This window comes from Giraffa tippelskirchi, chromosome X (assembly GCF_054371585.1).
Source record: "Giraffa tippelskirchi isolate mGirTip1 chromosome X, T2T-mGirTip1v1.2.pri, whole genome shotgun sequence".
Taxonomy (NCBI): Eukaryota; Metazoa; Chordata; class Mammalia; order Artiodactyla; family Giraffidae; genus Giraffa; species Giraffa tippelskirchi.
The window spans coordinates 132,267,978-132,290,214 of record NC_137289.1 but is presented as its reverse complement, the minus strand read 5'-3'; the positions used below and the strand labels follow the sequence as shown (position 1 = coordinate 132,290,214).

Below are 22,237 nucleotides of genomic sequence, written 5' to 3'. Positions count from 1 at the left end.
GGCTAAGTAGGAAAGATGAGGACCCTGTAGGGAGGTGACAGACAGTGAAAGAGTGGTACGACCAATGATTGGATATGTCAATGGGGTGGAGGGATGATGGGGAAACTGGCTACCGCAGAGAGTGAGCCAGAAAGATAGGAAATGGTGTTTGAGGGATAGAATGATTAAAATTAAGATAATGGAAAGGTGTTGTTATTAATAATGACAAAAATCTTGGAGGTGGCCATGGAAGTTGAGGTGAAGCTCAGTGTGTGACATGTAGTAGACTGTGAGTAAATGTTTAGTCCTTCTCCTATTTCTTTACTGGTTATTTAATTAGAGCACCATAAATCTGGGGCACTACTAAGCAGTGAATTTTCTCTCTTAAACTATACCAAATAATCCAGTAGCATCTTTGGCCCACATCTCTCATTTCAGATTGAGGGTCTGTATTTTACTTTCCATAAATTATGGCAGTTAGCCCAAGTTTTTGGTAGTGGCACATACACATTGCTTATTGCTGATTGATGCAAACATGTTTTCTCTTGGATGTGACCTCAGAATCCTTCTCAACACAGTATCTAGGTCTCCACTACCAATCAGCAGCAGTTGGCATATATGATTAAACATATTTGAGCTACAGATAAGGTCACTTAGAAATTATTTTAGTTTATTGATTTGGTGAAACTCAATTATTTCTAAATGAATGTTCTGAACTCTATTTAATTTTCCAATGTGAGAATAAATGCTTCCTTAGATAAGATAGGAAAACAGCTTTCAATTTTGAATAATGACTTTTTAGGTACATGGTTTCTCCATTGCTGTGCTTTCTCTAGGACAGCCCCACAGAAGAATGTGTTTTTTTTTTTTCCTTTCAGATTAGCTTAATAAAAAGAAAATGGTAGGAAATTAGTTTCTCCAGGATACTTTTATACCAGATCATTATTATTAGTTAGAGTTTGTCCTAAAGAGTGGCACTAATTTGAAATGTTAGGTTTTGAGTGTGTATTTTAAATCTTTAAATTATAACCATCTAGATAATTGTATTGGATTATTTTAGTTTTATCAGAGAAAGCAAAATGAGTAATGCTTGAAAAACTATTTGCATTTCAGAGTAACTTTGGGTTCTAAGTGACTAAAAACATGAACTGTGTCTGAGTCACTTTGCTTTAACTATATTTTGGGGGTTGCTTGATTTATTTGATTGCCTTGCCTTGAACAGAACACATTTGTGTCCCAGTGATGGCTCACTCTCCCCCTGCTTTCATGGGGGTGGAGCACTTTGGAGATGCAAAGTGATTATTTTTGGTTTCATCCATCAGAGGGAATAGAATGAGATAAAAAAGCATTAACTTCTTTTTTTCTAAACTTAAATTTCCAGCAATCTCAAAAGATGACTGCTTCTTAGCAAAAGAATGTGGGCAGAGTTTATTTGATTGCAAAATTATCGGAATAGATGTTTTGAAAGTTATCTCTTTGCCGAAGGTCCAATTAAATCTTATTTAATGAGTGGAGAATTGTGCTAAGTGCTGTGAGGATTATAGAGAAGTATTATTTACAGTTCCTGCGTTCAGTGTTTTAGAGTCTAGTTGGGAAGACATGTTGTACTAAGATGAAAATGCAACAAACATGCAAAACTGTAAGTGTTCAATATTAAATATGCATGATTGATGGTAAGAACTATAGGACTTAAAAAGGAGGCACCATGGTGGCTTGAGTAGGTGGAGGCTATACTACAGTGAGGAAGACTGGAACTAGAACCCCTGGGGCTGAATCTCTACCTTTCTACCTAAGAGCTATGAGTGCTAATAGAAGTTATTTAAACTCTTGGGGCCTCACTATTTCTTCTTCTATAAAAGAGAACAACAGAAATACCTATCCTGTAAAGCAATGATATGGATTAAATGAATTAATGTAAATATCTCACTATGTGTATTGTCTTCATTTACCAGTGCCTGATACATGGAACGGAGAAGGCAATGGCACCCCACTCCAGTCCTCTTGCCTGGAAAATCCCATGGATGGAGGAGCCTGGTGGGCTACAGTCCATGGGGTCACGAAGAGTCGGACACGACTGAGTGACTTCACTTTCACTTTTCCCTTTCATGCACTGGAGAAGGAAATGGCAACCAACTCCAGTGCTCTTGCCTGGAGAATCCCAGGGACGGGGGAGCCTGGTGGGCTGCCGTCTATGGGGTCGCACAGAGTCGGACACGACTGAAGCGACTTAGCAGCAGCAGTAGCAGCAGCAGATACACTGAAAGCCATATATATGGAAAGCAATCACATTTTCTTTGTGCCCTCCAAGAGTGGAGTCTGTTTCCCCAGTCCTGTGGAAGTCCTATAATCAAGTCCTGCTGGCCTTCAGATTCCCTGGGGAGTCCCAGTCCCTTTGCCAGATCCCTAGGCTGGGAAATCTGATGAGGGGCTCAGGACCTTCACAAAGCGGGAGAGCTTCTTTGGTATTATTGCTATCCAGTTTGTGGGTTGCCCACTCAGCAGGTATGGGATTTGATTTTATTGTGTTTGTGCCCCTCCAGTGTCTCTTTGTGGCTTCGCCTTTGTATTTGGACATGGGATATCTTTTTTTGGTGGGTTCCAGCGTCCTCCTGTCAATGGTTGTTCAGCAGCTAGTTGTAATTTCAGTGGTCTTGCAGGAGGAGATGAGTGCACGTCCTGCTACTCTGCCATCTTGAACCAATCTCCTATACATTTTAGTCACTAAAATGTATTTTAGTCACTCCTATACATTTTAGTCAGACATTTAGTAGGGAATGCAACTTTCTAGAGTTGTATTTTGATATATTAACTTAATTTGAGGAGAGTTCACTATTTATTTATAACAAATATTCCACATCTGTGATCCTTTCCAATCAGAAGTTCTTTGAGACAATGGCTTTGGCCTTGGCCGGTTGGAGAATGGATCTTCTGACTCAACCATCATGTGAATGGCCAAGCAGATAGAGTAGGTTTTAAACTGGCCATTGAACTTGACTGTCACTTTGTCAACCTCGGCCACATTCATCTGGATGGGCGCATGGTCCTTGGTGCTGATGATGGGGTTCCTGGAGGGGAATTTCTGTGGCATGTACAGGTCCATGAAATTGTTGTTCTGGATGTTGAGGGAGCTTGAGTGCAAAAAGCAATTTTTTAATCAGTAAAATAATTTGCTCTAATTGGATAGTTTTGAGGAAGTCATAATTCATTATTTTCTGTTTTTTTTCCTGTTCTTTCTTTTCTACTACATTTCTTAGATCTTTTTCACCCAGTTTGTTTCTTTTTCCAGATTTGGTCTCTGTTTCTATATATCTTTCTCTGATATCCCTCCTCCCATGTCCATTAAATATTTAATATTTCATAAGAATTCAGCCAAGACTCAACAAACATCCATTAAGTGAGGTTTTGACATCTATGGCAATACTGAGGTACAGTAAAAGTATTTCCAAAAGGGTATATATATACTTTATGTACTATAATCTGTTGGCCAGTTTGCAGACTGGCTTCTTCCAACACTGCCCTCTTATTGGCTATGAGCTTCCAGAGCCCTGGAGGCAGGGTCAGCCAGTAGACAGCTCAACTCTATTGTTCTTTGAGAAGTTTATGCAGATACTTATTGATTCAAGTTCATCAAGAAACATCACCAGGGTTTCAAAGGTTCACTGTGTGTGATGACACCAATATGACATCAATAATGTCCTGGTATATTCAAAACGGGGAAGATCTTTCTAGTCCAGTCTCCAGAGTGATACCCAATTAAGAAATCCTTTGCATATTTTTTCTTCCTGTATATATATATAGTTCTCCACACTGCTTTTTTCATTGGTATGACTCATTAAAGATAATCCCTAAATATAGTTCAAGTTGACTGTATACTACTGCATCATATTAGTGTTCTATAATAATATAATTATTTTCTTATTGCTGGTCGTTTAAGTTACATTTGAGTTTTCCACTCTAAACAATGCTGTAAGGATAGTTTTGTGAATGTATCTTTGTCCAAATATCATATTATTGCTTTAAGGTAAACTCCTAGATGAATGAGTGAAGATGTCACACACACACATGAATACTACTCAGCCATGAGAAAGAAGGAAGTCCTGACATTTGCAACAAGATGGGTGGATCTTGAATGTATTATGCTAAGTGAAATAAGTCAGAGAAAGACAGATACTGTGTATGTGATATAAGTTATTTGTGGAGTCTAAAAAATCAAACTGATGGAATCTTCTACCCTGTTTATGAGGAGCTGAGGGGTGGAAGAAATGGACAGGTGTTGGTCAAAGGGTACAAGCTTCCAGTTGTAAGCTGAATAAGTTTTGGGAAGCTAATGTTCAGCGTGATGATTATAGTTCACAATACTCTATTATATAATTGAAAGTTGCCAAGGAAGTAGATTTTAAATGTTCTCACTACAGAGAGGAAATGGTAATTGTGTGACCTGCTGGAGGTGTTAACTAACACTAACACCTCCATCATTTTGGTAATCATTTTGCAATAGTGTTTAAAATCAACATGTTGTACACCTTAAATTATATCTCAAAAGAAAAAAAAAGATAGTTTCCTAGAAGTGGAATTACTGGGTTAAGGAATGTGAACATTTAAAGGCTTTTAATAAGTCTTGCCCAACCATCTTTCAGAAAATTGAGCCAATCTGCAGTCCCTCATCTGCTCTGAGTAATATCCACCTCCCCTTTATTTCATCAACTGTTTGAGAGTTGAAAATGGTATCTCACCATTATTTTAAAATTATAGAATTTGTCTTTGATTACTAGTGAAACTGAGTATTAAAATTTTTTCTAGTAAAATAAATTCTTGGAATCCTTAATTGTTGTGTATCATCCTTCAAAAATGGATTTTTGGAGTAGTTTGACTCACTTATTTTAGAAATATGCAAAATTAACAGACTTTGAATCCATCTTCTCCCCCTATTCCTGATGTTTTTAATGCCTAAATATTGATGTTTCTGCTTAAAAATGTAATCATACTTAAATTATTTCAGGAACTGGCTTTAACGAAGTTTATAGGAGGGAGAGGGGCTTCCCATGTGGCTCAGTGGTAAAGAATCCACCTGCCAATGACAACCCACTCTGATATTCTTGCCTGAGAAATCCCATAGACAGGAGCCTGGCGGGCTATAGTCCATGGAGTTGCAAGGAGTTGGACAACTTAGTGACTAAGCCCTCAAGTATGTAGGGCTTCCTTGGTGGCTCAGACGGTAAAGTACCTGCCTACAATGCGGGAGACCCGGGTTCAATCCCTGGGCCAGAAAGATCTCCTGGAGAAGGAAATGGCAACCCACTCCAATATTCTTGCCTGGAAAATCCCATGGACAGAGGAACCTGGTAGGCTACAGTCCGTGGGGTCCCAAAGAGTTGGACACAAGTATGTAGGCAGGAGAACCTTCTTTTTCCTGTGTTAAGAATGGGAGAAGGCTCTCCCTAAGCCTCTTTACCTATCTTACATGTTCTAGTAGTGTGTGAAGGACCTTAACAAGTTGCTTTCCTGAATCTTCAAGGGATGATTCATCTCTTAGGCTCAGTCACATTTTTCTAACCTCTGTATCCTCAGGCAAAAAACTGTGGTTAAACATGGCATCCCAATGAGTCAGGAAATGACTTCATTTCTTACCGAACCACTTTTCTCTTTAATGGGAAGCCCTGAAATAGATGTGCCTCACATCCCTGCTGCAAGCCTTTGCTGTCATTTAGAGGAGCTATTGCTCTATCAGTACTCACCCTGAAGCCTATTATTCCAGGGAGACAATTTTGTTATAAAAAAGTGATTTGTTATTTTAAGTCTTGGCAAACAAGCATACGAGGGGGGAAAAAAAGTTTATTTGGAGAGATGGCAATAATTCTCGGCGAGGTGTGCTTCTGCTTCACTTTTGTTTTACAGAAAGGGCCAGGATTTGGCACGAGCTAAAATTCTGTAAAACTAATTTATCAGGCTCAGGCAGCTTCTGCTCATTGCCTTTGAAAATAGACTGCCTTGTCTTTTATACACCTGCGTGTGATACTCCTTCTGTTGCTTAAGTGGGACACAGTTGGAAGAAACACCCAGTAAAGCAGGACAAACGCCCTGTGATCATAATCAGGGATTGGTGGTAATTGACACATGACAAAATAATTTGCACTAAGTTTTCCAAAGCCATGCTATGTCTCCACCAGTGATTGCCTGTGCTGACTTATCATTTATTCCAAGTCTCATTGGAGGCAATTACAGACATTTTAAAATAGGCAGTCAAAATAACAAGTCATTTAGACTGGCAATTATGCATTATATGTAGTTGTCCTTTCTATTAGAGGATGACACTATTGATGCTACAACCTCCCCATGTTAAAAAAAATGCGGCTGAAAGACTGAAGTGTGACTGTCAGATTCTTCTACTTGGATCACACTCACTGCCTGTCACTTTGCTGTGAACTCAAGTGGCAGCCTGCAGGCGTCCTGGCTTTTCTTCGCCACCTCTTAGCCTCATGGTCAGGGCCTAATTAGGCATTATGAGCAGGCAAAGAACACATTTACAAAGTCAGCTCATGTTGGAGATGGTGTCAAGGCCTCAGCGAGGGTTATAGGCTTCAGGGTTCTTGAGCTTTGACCCACTGGAGGTGCAGTTGGCTTGGCAGGCATTTCCTTCAGGGTGATAAAACAGAGATGCTTTGCTGCCAAGCCTGGTGTCCTTCAGAACTTCACATCAATCCATATTTCAGTGGAGCCTGTGAAGACGTAAGGTTTCCTTGTCAAATTTGTATTTGTGGAATGCGGCAGTCTTAACTGCATTTAATGTGTTTGGTTGATTCACAGAATGGGCTGTCTCCTTAAAAAATGTCAAATTGTAAAAAGGCTGTATCTTTCGCTGAGAGGCTGAGTTAATAAGGAACAGCTGGGGCCGAGTGATGTCATGCGCCACCTGCATGAAAGGCCGCCCAGAAACTCACACCAAAAGAAAGTGCTCCAGAGAAGTGGGTTTCAGACCTATTATTATTATTATTTTTGCAATTTTTTTTTTGGTGGAGGATAATCTTCCTATTGAAATCGTGTGCAAAAACCCCTAGTGTATCAGAGATCCGGGCTGACTCAGTGGATGAAGTTAAAGTGGGAGGCCCAGTACTCATTCATCTTTCTCATCTTAAGCAGCAGTCCTTAAAGGCCTCCTTGGAGTTCTGGGGAGCAAGGATGCACAATAAGAGTGTTTTGAGTAGTGGGATGAGTAACCCAGAGAACTGACAGGATGATTCATTTGGGTGTTGGAAGGAGATGGTAGTAATTCTGCTTACATTTATTTTTCCCATATCTTTCAAATTTTTGTTTCTATATGTATGATAATATAATAATACACTGATACATTGGCACTCATAATTTATAAATGAGCATCACATCTTAGAGGAGCATGCTTAATTTATTTTCCAATAGAGACACACCATCAAGAATATTTGGAGGCTGCTCATTAAGAATTCATGAAACAAACATATTTATAAACAACAACAACAACAAAATTCACGGAAGATGGTTCATGGGCACAGTTTTGATGAGTTGTGGACCAAACATAAGGAAACTGACTAAGTTGTTTTTGGCAGAATGAGCAACAAAACGGTGTCATCAGGAGTGGGATAGAATTTTACATTTGGACTTTGGGGCTGCCATTCAGCCCACTACAAAGATATCAGGTCCTAATCCCTGGAACTTATAAATATTACCTTATTTGGAAAAAGAGTCTTTGCAGATGTGATTATATTATGCATTTTAGGATGGGAGATAATTCTGGATTATCTAGGTGGTCCCTACTTGCTTCACAAGTGTCCTTATATGAGAGAGGTAGAGGGAGATTTGACACATACAGAGTCAGAGACTGGAGTTATGAAGCCATAAGCCAAGGAATGCTGACAGCCACCAGAACCTGAAAGATGCAAGGGACTGACTCTCTCCTAGAGGCCCCAGCGGGCGGGGGGTGGGGGAGTGTGGTCCTGCTGACACCTTGATTTAAGCATAATGGTGCTAATTTCAGACTTCTGGCCCCCAGAAATATGAGTGAGCAGATTTCTGTTATTTTAAGCGACCAAGTTTGTGTCATTTATTAGAGCAGCCCTGGGAAATGAATGGGCTTTCCCTGTGGCTCAGTGGTAAAGACTCCACCAGCAATGCAGGAGACGTGTGTTCGATCCCTGGGTCAGGAAGATCCCCTGGAGAAGGGAATGGCAACCCACTCCAGTATTTCTTGCCTGGAGAATCATGGACAGAGGAGCCTGGAGGGCTACAGTCCATGGGGTCACAAAGAGTCAGACACGACTGAAGTGACTTAGCACACACGCATGCAGGAACTTTTGTAGTTTTATTTAAAATGCATTTTAAAGAAGTTATGTGCAATCAATCCTTTTCTACTTATATTTTCATATTCATACTTTTTAAATAAAGCTAACAGCCATGTTAACCACCACCTTCACAGAGAACTAAAACATTTGCAACATCCTAGAAACCCCTCAAATGTCCATTCCCACTAGCAACTCCATACCTCCCTCCATCAGATGTCTTTCTTGATTTCCTTTGTGGTTTTTATCATCTGTGTATGCTACTCCTGAACAATATAGTTTTTCCCAGTTTGGAACTTTATTTTGATGAAATCATACTGTATGCATTTTTCTGTGTCTTATTTTTACTACTCAACATTGTATTTGTTAAACTCATTCATGTTCTTGTATGTAGCTCTGATTTGTGGCTTTTCACTGCTGTGTAACATTCCATTGTATGACTATACCACAATTTATTTATCAATTTTACTCTTGATGGACAGTTATTTCTAGTTTGGGGAAATTATGAATAATGTACATTCTTCTGTATATATCTTGATGTAAAGGAGCACACATTTTTCCATGTCACTAGATAATGTCAAACTATTTTCCAAAGCAGTCGAACCAGTTTATACTGACACCAGCAGTGTGCAAGAGTTTTTGTTCCTGAACATCCTTGAAACACTTGGTATTATAGAGCTTAATGTTTTTTGCTGAACTCATGTGATATGCTATTATGGCTTTAATTTGCATTTTCTTGAATTACTAATGACTTTAATCATATTTTCATCTATACATATTAAAGAATGTATGTGTACATGTAAAAATGTATACATGTACACATGCATTCTTTGGCCATTTCAGTTCTTCTTTTTAAAAGTTTAAGCCCATTTTACTATTGGTTTGTTTTTCTTTTCCTCATTGATTGTGAGAGTTCCTTTTATGTGTGTTGCAAAAATATTTTCTCCCATTTTGTAGCTTGCCTTTTTACTGTTTTAATTATATCTTTGATGACCAAGTTCTTAATTACAGAAATTTTAGAAATAAATAAAGAAAAAATAGCTCATAATTCTACCACCCAAAGATGGCCATTGTTAGCATGTCTTTTTTCTCCCCAGCTTTATTGAGGTTTAATTGACAAATAAAATTGTATATACTTAAGGGTACAATGTGATGATTTGATATGTGTATATGTTGTGAAATGATTACTACAATCAAGTTAATTAACACTGCCGTCACCTCACATAGTTACCTTTTTTTTTTTGGTGAGAATGCCTAAGATCTACTCTCTTAACAAATTTCAGGTATCGCATACAGTATTATTAACTGTAGTCACCATGCTGTATATTAGATTTCCAGAACTTATTCATCTTGTAACTGAAAGTTTGTACTCAGCCCAGTCCCTGGCAACCACCATTCGACTCTGTTTCGATGAGTTTGACTCTTCTAAGATTTGACATGGGAGTGAGATCCTGCAGTAGTTGTCTTTTTATGTCTAGCTTATTTCACCCTCTTGGGTTCATCCATGGTGTTTCAAATGGCAGGATTTCCATCTTTTTAGGGTTCTTCCCTGGTGGCTCAGACCACAAAGAGTCTGCCTGCAATGTGGGAGACCTGGGTTTGATCCCTGGGTCAGGAAGAGTCCCTGGAGAAGGAAATGGTAACCTACTCCAGTATTCTTGCCTGGAGAATCCTATGGATGGAGGAGCCTGGCGGGCTACTGTCCACGAGGTCGCAGAGAGTCAGACATGACTGACCAACTCACACTTTCACTTTCATATATAATATTGCATTTTATTTATCCACTCATCTGTTGATGGACACTTAGGTTATTTTCATATCTTGGGTATTGTAAATAAAGTTAGTATATCTTTTGATCATTTTAATGGCATATATATGCAGCATGACATTTCCTTTGTGAAAGAGAGATCACAGTTATACCTATTTATGCAAATATTTAGTGACACAGAGATGAACATACGTTCTCTGCTTCCAGGGAGCTTGTAACTTATTGAGTCAAAAATAGGCACGTTTATGAATATGTGCATTAAAGTGTTATAATGCTAGAAGGGTACACAAGGTATGATAGAAGCCAAGGAATGAGTGGTTACTTTTCCCTGAGTGGACTAGAAGAGGCATGAGAGAGCAGATGCCATGAGCTTTCTGGCAACAAAAAGGGAAGAAAGGCAACAGAGGCATGCTATGATTTGTGCTGGTTGGAAAATTGCAAACTGTTAAATGTAGCTAGACTGTGGGAGAAGGCAATGGCAACCCACTCCAGTACTCTTGTCTGGAAAATTCCATAGACGGGGGAGCCTGGTAGGCTACAGTCCATGGGGTCACAAAGAGTCGGACATGACTGAGCAACTTCACTTTCTTTCTTTCTTTCTATAGTTCCTTTTGGAGATGGAAATGGCAACCTACTCCAGTGGTCTTGCCTGGAGAATCCCATGGACAGAGGGGCCTGGTATGCTACAGTCTATGGGGTTGCAAAGAGTTGGACACGACTAAGCAACTAACACACACATGCACAGCTAGAATGTGAGTTGGGGAGAGAGGGAAGGAAGGTGAGACAGGAGAGAAAAGAAATGAAGGTGAGATCCTGACAGTTGCATGTTGGCCTCTCCCTAAACTGCTGTTTCTGCTTTTCCTCAGTCACTTCTGTCTTGATAGTGTAGCCTTGTAACAATACCACCAGGCCAGGCAGATGGAAATCTTTGGAAAGTACAAATGAAACCCAACAATTTGACAGCTTTTTCTTTTCATTATAGGCTAATGAGTTGTTTTGTTCCCTTAATACTTTGCTGAAAAATCTTCCCCCAGTTAGCTTAAGGCTTTCACCAAGAAGTTACAGGACTTAGCGATGCGGATCCTAATAAGCCATTGGACAAAGGTGTGGAGGAGGTCAGGTGGGGTCATATTCCTGAGGGCTAAGTTAAAAGCAGGATGTAGAGGCATATACATCTGAATTTGAATCTTGGCTGTGTCACTTCCCAGCTTTGTGACTGTGGACAAGTCACTTAACCTCTCTGATTCTCAACTTCCTCTTATCTTGATAGGGAATGATAATATCTTCCTATATGTAGGGTTATTGTGACAATTCCATACAGTAATTTAGACAAATAACCTAGGAGAATGTCTGCTCTCAGTGCTTTATACCTCATAGCTGCTCTGCTACTATTGCCTTTTACCCTCATTCTCCCTCTTCTGCACCCCCACCCCCAAACCATAGAGCTTAATCTCTTCTGGGACTTACTAGTTCAGTTCCGTCGCTCAGTCGTGTCCGACTCTTTGCAACCCCATGGACTGTTGCACGCCAGGCTTCCCTGTCCATCACCAACTCCTGGAGCTTACTCAAAGTCATGTCCATTGAGTTGGTGATGCCATCCAACTATCTCATCCTCTGTCGCCCCGTTCACCTCCTGCCTTCAATCTTTCCCAGCATCAGGGTCTTTTCCAATGAGTCAGTTCTTCACATCAGGTGGCCACAGTATTGTAATTTCAGCTTTGGCATCAGTCCTTCCAAGGAACTAAATTGAAACAGGGCATGGTTGGGTTTTTTTTTTCCTCCTTTATGATTATCTTTAAACTAAATTTTTGTTTGTGTCGATGTTATACATGCACATAGTTTGAAAAAAAAAACCTAAAAAGTTTATAATAAATGTAAAGCAATTGCCTACCTTGACACTTTCCCTTCTCATAGGTCTGCTACTCACAGACCTATATTCTCACCATCACTTAGATTTCTTTTTTTTCTCTCTCTCTCTTTCTTCTTCCTCCTCTTCCTCTTTGTTAATCCCTCCCCCCCCCTTTTTTTTTTATTATAGCTGACCTAAAGGAGATCAGTCCTGGGTGTTCATTGGAAGGACTGATGTTGAGGCTGAAACTCCAATACTTTGGCCACCTGATGCAAAGAGCTGACTCATTGGAAAAGACCCTGATGCTGCTAAAGATTGAGGGCGAGAGGAGAAGGGGACAACAGAGGATGAGATGGTTGGATGGCATCACCAACTCGATGGACATGGGTTTGGGTGGACTCAGGGAGTTGGTGATGGACAGGGAGGCCTGGCGTGCTGCAGTTCATGGGGTCGCAAAGAGTCGGACACGACTGAGCAACTGAACTGAACTGAATGGAAGTAAAGTAGTAAAGCTTGAGGATCTTTTCATGTATTTATTGGCCATTTATATATGCTCTTTGGAGAAATGTCTTCAGAATCTATGCCCATTAAAAAAATTTTGCTGTCTTGTTATTGTGTTGTAAAGAGTTCTTCCTATAGATAGGGTCAAGCCTCTTATTAAATATATGATTTGCAAATATTTTCTCCCATTTTATGTGTTATCTTTTCACTTTCTTGAAGACATCCTTTTAAACATAATTTGATGTAGCCCAATTCATTGTTGATAGTGCTTTTTGTCATCATAAGTTCTCTCCTACACTGAGATCATGAGGATATTTTTCTGTATTATTTTCTAAAATCTTTAACTTTTACACTTAAGTTTTTGAGTCACCCAGAATTGATTTTTGCATATGTGAGCTCAAGGTCCAAATTCATTTTTTTTTTGCTATATAGATATTCACATGCCTCAGTACCCTGGAGATTTTGTTTTGCATTTCTTTGATAATTAGTGATGATGAACACTCTTCATGCCTCTATGCAGTGTTCTCCCTTGTATATCAAGTGTACATATGTGTGTGGGTCTATTTTTCTACACTCTGTTGCTTTGGTCTCTTTGTCTCGATTACTATAACTTTATAGCTTGAGATCTAGGAGGTGAGGTCCTTCCACCCCGTACTTGTTGAGGTGTGTCTAGGCCTCTCTTTGTGCTTAGCATTTCCATATACATTATAGAGTCAGCCTGTGAAATTCAATGAAAAATATCTGTTGGGAATTTGATTGGGATTGCATTGAATATGTAGATCAAATTCAATTTAAAATACTATTCCAAACCATAAATGTGGTATCTCTCAATTTATAAAGTTCTTTAAAGTCTTTCCATAATGTTTATCTTTTTCCCCATAGCAGTCTTACACATCTTTTGATAGATTTATTCTAAGGTGTTTAGTATTTTTTCATGTTGTCATAAGTGGTATCATTTCAGAATTTGAATAAATGCTTGTTGTGGCATATAGAAACTCAGTTTACTTTCTATATCATGTGTTTTTGGCATGTTAAGTTTTATATCCAACAACTTTGCTAAATTATTTTATTATCCTAATAGTATGAATAATTTTGCATTTGCTTTTGACATAATCATGTCATTTGCAAATAATAACAGTTCCCTCCCGTCTTTATTCCTTTTATTTATTTTTCTTGCCTTAATATGTCAACTAGTGTGCTCAGCAAAATGCTCAGCAAAATGTAATCTGGTAATATAGAAAATTACATTAGTTACTTTTTTAATATTAAACTTTTCCAGCATTCCAGGAATAAACTCAGTTTGGTCATGTTGTATTGTTTCTTTCAGATTCTGCTGGATTCACTTTGATATATTTTCTTTGGGATGTTTGCATGAGTTCCTGAGTTTGAAATTGTCCTGAGGTTTTTTTCTCATATTTTGTTAACAGGATTATCCTAGGCTGATAAAATTAGACGGGGTAGTGCTCCTTTATTCCCTTTTCTCTGGAAGAATTTGTGTGAAATTGGAATATTTCTTCTTTGAATATTTTATAGAACTCACCAATGAGGAGAACTGGGCCTTGGGTTTTCTTTGTAAGAAGATTTTGACTGCAGACTTGGGTTCTTTAATTATTATAGGACTTTTCAGATTTTATTAAGTCAGTTTTGAGACTACATTTTTTTCCCTAGGAAGTTACTTATTTATTTCAAACGTTCTTAATACCTTTTTATTGTCTTTTTAAAAATGTCTGTTGTCATGATCATTTTTTCATATGTGACTTTGGATATTTGTGTCTTATTTCTTTTTACTTTGTAAGCCTCCTTAGGGTTTATCAATTTTATTAGCCTTTTGAAAAATCAACTTTTGGATTTAGCATTTCTGTCTATTACATATTTGTTTTCTATTTCCTTCATTTCTCCTCTTTTTTATTTCCTCCACACTTCTTTATTTGGTTATATTTTGCTGTTTTCCCCCCTAACTTCTTGATATGGATGGTTGGTTCATTCATTTTCAGTCCTGCCTCTTTTCTAATATAAATATTTAAGATTTATAAGTCTTTTTTTCTAAGTGTCATTTGACTTTGTTGGTAATGTTTTCTGTATTCAATGTTCAATTATATTAGTCCTCATATTTACCACTTAGTTTTGATCTTCATTCTTTAATTATATACCTTCCATTTAGAATTATTTTATTTTTGCTTGAAATATTTCTTTTCATTTCCTAACTGGGTAGTTCTTTTCTTTCTTCACTTTGAAAATATCATTCCACTGTGTTCTGGCTTCAGTTGTTGAAGATAACTCTTGATCTAACTGCTGTCCTTTAAAGCATTCTGCCATCCTTTCTACTTGTTGCTTAACTTGTTTTCTCTTTGCCTTTGATTTTCTACAATTTCATCCTAATAGGTCTAGGAATAGACTTCTTTTTATTTATCCTATTTGAGATTTCCTGGGCACTTGATGCTGTCATCTGTTTTGGAAAATGATCAGTTAATATTTCTTCACATATCGCCTCTGCTCCATTCTCTTTCATCTCTTTCTTGGATCTTATATATTTTAGACTGTCTCACTGTGTATTCCATACCCACTATACTCTTTATTTTTCATTCTTTTATCTTTGTGCTTCATTCTCTCTTTTTTAAAATTAGTTTTTATTGGAGTATAGTTGCTTTACAATGTTGTGTCAGTTTCTATTGTATAGCAAAGTGAATCAGCTATATGGATACATATATCCCCTCTGTTTTGGATTTCCTTCCCATTTGGGTCACCACAAAGCACTGAGTAGAATTCTCTGTGATATACAGTATGTTCTCATTAATTGTGTATTTTACATGTGTGAAAGTCTCTCAGTCATGTCTAACTCTTTCTGACCCCATGGACTGTAGCCCACCAGGCTCCTCTGTCCATGGGATTCTCCAGGCAAGAATACTGGAGTGGGTTGTAATTGTCTTTCATTCTCTCTTTCTTTCTCTTTTGGCATATCTTTCAGTTCACATTTTTTTCTTCTGTCTAATCTGCTGCCCAGTACATCCATTGTATTTTTAATTTCAGAGTCATATTTTTTGTTTTTAAAAGTTCTTTTTTAACCTACTCTATCACTTTTAAACATCCTGTTCCTTGCAGATATTTTCAAGTTCATTCTTTATTTCTTTGAACATTGCTGTTTTAGTATCTGTTTCTGATAATTATAGCATCTGAAGTCTGTGCATATCTGTTTCTGCTATCTCTTTTTATGCTTTTTAAGTTAGTGTTGATTTCCTCCTGTGTCCCTTGTCATCGTTGATTGCTAATGGGTCTCTGACCTCACAAAATTATGTGTGAGATTCTTTGAAGCCTAGGATGGTGTGCCATCCTCCGGGGGTACCTTGGCTTTAATTCGGCCAGGTGCTCAGACACTATCAATCAGAGCTGATATAAAACCAAGTTCTTTGCTCAAATACAAATCCATTTGAGCACTTATCTGTGGCAAAATGTCTCATGGATTATTTTCCTACTTATTCTTTTCTCTGCCATGGAAGACTTCTCTTTACTGGTCTTGGAAACCAAGGGGTTGATATTGGATCAGAGTGTGTAACTCTTTGTTTTACAACCTGGTATGTGGAGCCTCTCCTGTAAGATTTCTCATGTTTGGATGCCCCTGGCCTTGTTTTCTGTCCACTCTGAAATAAATGTGTAGTTTTACATGGGGAAATGCACTCTGGGCAGCAATGGCTTTCACCCAGAATTTAGTCTTTGAGCAATTTGATGATGATTTAAGAAGATTAAAAATAAATTTATCCAGCTCCTGCCCTGCCTGTTTTCAAAAGGTAGTTTCATCTGAATAAACTTGCAAACCATGGCTAGAAATAAGAAGTCCTACTTTGTATTTACAGTCTCTTTGAGTACAGAGTATTGGTGAGTTTACTAAGAAAATATATATTTAATTTCTAGGACATTGTTATACACAATTCTTCAAGCCTTAGTGGATTTGATTAAGTTCGTCTCAGTTCTCTTCTCCTTGTGTTCAAAGAAACTCTTGCCCACCTGGCATGTTAACTGCCACTGAGAGGTATGAACACCCCCTCTGCCTGCTTCTAAGATTTTACTATTTTTACCTTAATGCAAATTAGTTTATTCTATTGCATGGTGGTACTTCAGGAAGCAGCGATCCTGCTCTTATGAGACGGTGTATGTGAATGTCTGAAGGATTGGACATGAGAAAGTAGTGGCCCCGGTATTAGGCTTTTCTAGCAGTTTTAGCAATAATGACATTTGATGAAAGGGTAGATGTGGAGAATAAGGTTTGGGGAGATTAGATGATTGATTTGGGGGGGGGAGGTAAATGTGAACTAATATTCAATTATGTGCCATGCCAGTGCTAGAGACTTTAGAGTATTTCTTCTAATGAAGTGCTAGAGGGAAAGCATACTGACGTCATCAATCTTAAACTATGTAATAATTATGTCTTGTAGGTGTTAGCTCATCTGCTTACATGTTTGGTCCTAAACCATTTCCAGCAAGTAAAGGGCAAGGGGAAGTCAAATGTAAAATGGCCACTTTTGACTTTTGGTGATAATAATCATGTCTCATTCATAACTGGAGTGAACAAGAACTCAAGGAATGACCTCTATTAAAGACACCCCTGGAACTGCTAATAAATAGCAGAATGTATTATTTGAAGTTCCTGTTTAGGGGCCAATGGATAATCTCTGTGAAGACTTGGCAAAATTATTAAAGTGCCAGAAATGAGCAGTGGGAAGACTAGGATCATCCTCACAATGGATAATCATCTTCCAAGCTGTTGTTGGTTTATAGCGTTCATTGGGAGGCCTGGTGTGCTGCAATTCATGGGGTTGCAAAGAGTCGGACACGACTGAGCAACTGAAATGAACTGAACTGAACAGTGTGAGCTGTAGTCTACAGAGTTTTTACTCCCTGAAACCTCTGTGATGGGAAATACTAGATCTGCAGATGTAGCTTTGTGAAATCCTTGGTTCTGGTGGCAGACAGGGTTTGCGCCTTAGAGTCTGAGTGGAAGAAATGGCAAATGCAGAATTAAATGCGTGTTAGTTCAGCTTGTGTCTCAGCAATTGCCGTAGCTTTTAAAGGCCACAGTCTTCAGCTGTTACAGCACTGATTGGAGGTAAAGAGCTGGCTCTCAGGAGCATACTCACTGAAAAGAATAGGACTGTGTGGCTTTGCCTCTTTAAAAATTCTATTGCTAAACCCTAGACTACCCTGCCTCCTTGCTATTTTTGTCCATTGGCAGTTTCCCCTTGAAATGTTACCATCTAATTCTCCCCCAGGCTTTACTCAACCATGTGCTGAACTGCTAAATGCTGCTTCAGCTAATGCCACCATTCAACACAGAGCAATCTACACAGTCTCTAGAAACTGGAGGGAAAAACAATTCTTCTTTGACCTTTGAGGCAAATAGCTCTCACAGTGGTTTTTCTTATACCAGTTTTAAGTAAAGCCAGACATTACACAGTAAACTTTTAGAAACTTATTTTTTTTTTTAATATTTATTTATTTATTTATGGCTCTGCTGGGTCTTCATTGCTGCGTGGGCTTTTCTCTAGTTGTGGCAAGTGGGGACTACTCTCTAGTTGTGGTGTGAGGGCCTCTTATTGCAGTGGCTTCTCTTGTTGCAGGAGCACAGGCTCTAGGGCACGTGGGTTCAGTAGTTGTGACGCACAGGCTTAGTTGCCCCACAGCACGTGGAATCTTCCCAGACCAGAGATCGAACCTGTGTCCTCTGTACTGGCAGGAGGTATTCTTAACCACTGCACCACCAGGGAAGTCCCTAAGGAACTTATTGATGGCATATGTTTTGTCTTGACAGAACTGGCTGCTCTTCAACTGGCTATAATGCTATGACTCCTCAGATTTGTTCCTGAATCTTTCACCTTACCAGGCATAATGCTAGGGTCTTCATATACATACAGTTTAATGGTACCACACCCTATGAAGGAAGCATTATTCTTTACATTTCATGGGAGGAGCCAGGGAATTGGAGAGATTTTTTTAATGGTAGCAGTGACCTTCTAACCAAGGTTAGTCTGACTTCAAGGCCTATGCATTTCCAACTGCCTTACAGTTCTTGCTGTTCATCTGAAAGAATTTGTTTCCAAGGAATATTGCAACCTGAGAGCAGTATTGAAATAATTGACTCTCTCGGGAGTTTCCTTATGGTGGATTTACTTTTGCAGTTTATATTTGGGGAATTGGAAAATAAGCATATATTCTTGTTTTAGGGTTTCCTTGTTTCCTCTGAGAAGGATAAATATTAAGCCAAGCTTGTGTGTATCATTGGTCATCCAAGAGCAGAAGTGAAGATATGACAGAAAATAGCTATAGAATTATTAAAGAGGAGTATTATTAAATTGTTGCTTGGAGATTCATTTCATTTTTCGAACAAATAATTATTAAGTACCTGTTATATATCAGACATTGTTCTAGCACTGGGAATACCAGGGTGAGCAAAGCATAAGAAACTCTGCCTGTATGGTGCTTATACTGTACTAGGAGAAGTAGGGAAGTAGACCATACACAAAATAAAAAAGTAAAGATATATGACATTAGACGGTGATAAATAAGGATGCACCAGCTTTTAGCTTGTGCTCCACTGCTTATCCCAAAATGGCTTTGTCTTTGAGCTTTAGAAGTGCAGATAGTGAAATACTTACTTCAGGGTAATTTCTTACACTTCCAGCTTGCTGATCATGTGATCATATAGATTGCCATTAAATAAGTGCATACAGCATCGGTAAGATAAAAAGGTACATTGTTTGGATTTATTAGTGATATCTCGTATTCTATTTAATTTAGAACATAGACTCTCCTTATATTGGATTACATTAGTTTCTTGGGGCTGTCATAAAACAGTGTAACACATTGGGTGGTGTAAACAGAAATGTATTGTCTCACAGAAGTCAGAAATCAGGGTGTCTGCAGGGTTGATTCCTCCTGGGAGCTATGAGAGAGAATCTGTTCTGTGCTCCTCCCCTTAAACTGCTAACATCAAGCGGTTCTTGGTTTGTAGATGGTAGTTTTCCTGTGCTTTCACATTGTGCTCTCTCTGTAAGTGCCTGTCTCTGTGTCCAGGTTTCCCCTTTTTATAATAATACCAGTTATATTGCATTAGAGCCCACTCTAATGACTTTATCTTAACTTGATTATTTGTCAAGACCCTTTTTCTAAACAAGCTCACATTTAGGACCATAACATCTTTCTTGGGGCACAATACAACCCATAGCAGATATATTGAAATGTTTAAATATCATCAGTTGAAATATAAATGTGTATTTGGTACTGTAAGACTAAAATGCTATAATAATTACTGATGAATGTAAAACTTTAATTTTTGTGCAGACCAATTATTAAGAACTCTCTAGCAGTTAAATAGGGATAGTGACAGATAATATGAATAGTAAGAGTATGGCAGCCAGATGTAGAGAGATCATTAAATACATTTTGGAGGAACAGAATTTATAGTCATGTAAATAAAAGTACAAGGCAAAATAATAGAGGCTGAATTATACCATCATTCTTCCCTGGTGGCTCAGTGGTAAAAAACTGGCCTGCCAATGCAGCAGACATGGGTTCAATCCCTGGGTGGGGGAGATCCCCTGGAGATAGAAGTGGCAACCCATTTCAGTATTCTTGCCTGGAAAATCCCATGGACAGAGGAACCTAGTGAACTACTATCCATGGGGTCTCAAAGAGTGGGACACGACTTAGCGACTAAACAACAACAAACTATACCATCATACTTTGTATTGAGGTGCTTAACACTCATAGCACTAAACAAAATAATCTATAAGAATGGTATAGGTTGCCATGGCCTTGTGGCTTCCTGGTGGGCAAGATGCTTTCAAGGGATAGGTTTTTATTTGCGCTGTATATTTCAAGAAGAATCTTGTTTAGTACTATAAAGTTCATATGCCATTTGTAGTGGATTGGATCGCTGGTCTCCATTCTTCAATCTCTTTGTCATGGCCTCATGGAAGACGAGATACTTCTTCCCTCTCCTCTGACTTTGGGTTTCTCCTTGTGACTTGTGTAGGTGGGTGGGATGTTAGTGGATATGATACAGACAAAGATTTGAAATGTGCTTATGTATTTAGTTTTGTCTTTCACCATGAGAGGAATAGGCTTTGGATTGCTTCTTGTCCAAGACAGAGGAGAGCTGTGTGAAACAGATGTAGACCTAACTCATATTTTCTAATCACAACTGAACACAGCCTTTATCAGTAAAAACCCAACTATCTCATAGATGCACAAGCAAGAAATAAATGCTTATTGCTGAAAGCCATAGAGATTTGTGTAGATGTTTGGTATGTACCATTATTATTGGCAATGGCTAACGAATGATATTATTGCAGAATTACTTGTCTTAGTGATTTTATTTCTCATTGGAATAATCCAAACTAAAGTCTTACCAGTTGTACCTACCTAGGATTGAATTTCTCAACCACTTGGCATTATCACTTACTCATCACCAAGGCCATCATGTGCTTGTGCTCAATTGCCTCCAACTCTGTGACCCCATGACTGTAGCCCACCAAGCTTCTATGTCCATGAGATTTTCTAGTCAAGAATGCTGGAGTGGGTTGCCATGCCCTCCTCCAGGGGATCGTCTCAACCCAGGGATCAAACCCATGTCTCTTATGTCTCTTGCATTGGCAAGCAGATTCTTTACCACTAGCGCCACCGGGGAAGCCCTTAGTGAGAAAAACTTATATTTTTGGGGAAAAAGATACTTGTTACTTTATGAAACAACACATGACAATTTATATTCTGGCCTTTAATACTTTTTCAAAAGATATCTTTTTAATAGAGGTTTCACTTTTTCAGAGAATGATCATCAGCAGCTGTACATGAAAAGGTACTTTTTCAAAAGATTGCTCAAATACACTTAGGAGCTGTTCATAGTGTGGTGGATCCACTGCTTTTTAGACTTCAGTAGCTTTTTTTTTTTGCTTTTCAAGAGCTCATCTTGATTACTTAAGGGTTATGCTTCTCCATTTTTTCTTTGCAAGAAACCATTTCTGAGCACAGTGTAAAATAAAAGAAGAAATGTGTTTTATTTCTTGTGATACTTTCATATGGACTTGAACAACACATTTTAGTCTTGGTAAAAGAAGAAAAAATGTTTTGTTAATCTATTTCAAATTCACAAGGCGTTGTGTTACGAAATGTTCAGCCTTTCAAGTGACAGAAGAGCTGTATCTGTTCCTGGCAGGGCATTGATAAAAGGTTCACATACATGGGACTTTTTGTTTTCAAACTCATTCTGTATAGATGATAATTTTCCAATGTATCATGTAAAGATGATGAATTATACCGTTGTGGATACACTCCTGGAATGGTGTTCTGAGAAGAGTAGACCTAGTCAAGTGATTTCCTATATCAATTTTTGAAAAGCAAGACACAAAAAACTGAGGGAATAATTTATTTGAATGTGTAGCTTTTAAAATAAAAATTAAAAACAAAATCCCTTGATTAGTAATATGGGTTGAAGTAGTAGTAGTAATAGTGTTGTTATGCTGGAGGCCTGATCCCCAGTACCTCAAAATGTGACCCTGTTTGGAAATAAGGTTGTTGCAGATATAATTAGTTAAGATGAAATCATACTGGCATCAGTAGGTTCAGTCGCTCAGTCATGTCCGACTCTTTGCGACCCCATGAATTGCAGCACGCCAGGCCTCCCTGTCCATCACCAACTCTCAGAGTTTACCCAAACTCATATGCATCGAGTCAGTGATGCCATCCAACCATCTCATCCTCTGTCTTCCTCTACTCCTCCTACCCCCAGCTTTCCAGCATCAGGGTCTTTTCCAATGAGTCAACTTTTCACATGAAGTGGCCAAAGTA

The 22,237-nt window shown here is 38.5% G+C and overlaps 1 pseudogene; it reads right to left on the bottom strand.

Annotated features, from left to right (window-relative positions):
• Window positions 1-2,852: 2,852 nt before the first annotated feature.
• On the bottom strand, window positions 2,853-4,467 carry LOC145535766 (small ribosomal subunit protein eS21 pseudogene; annotated as a pseudogene).
• Between the last annotated feature and the right edge of the window lie 17,770 nt (window positions 4,468-22,237).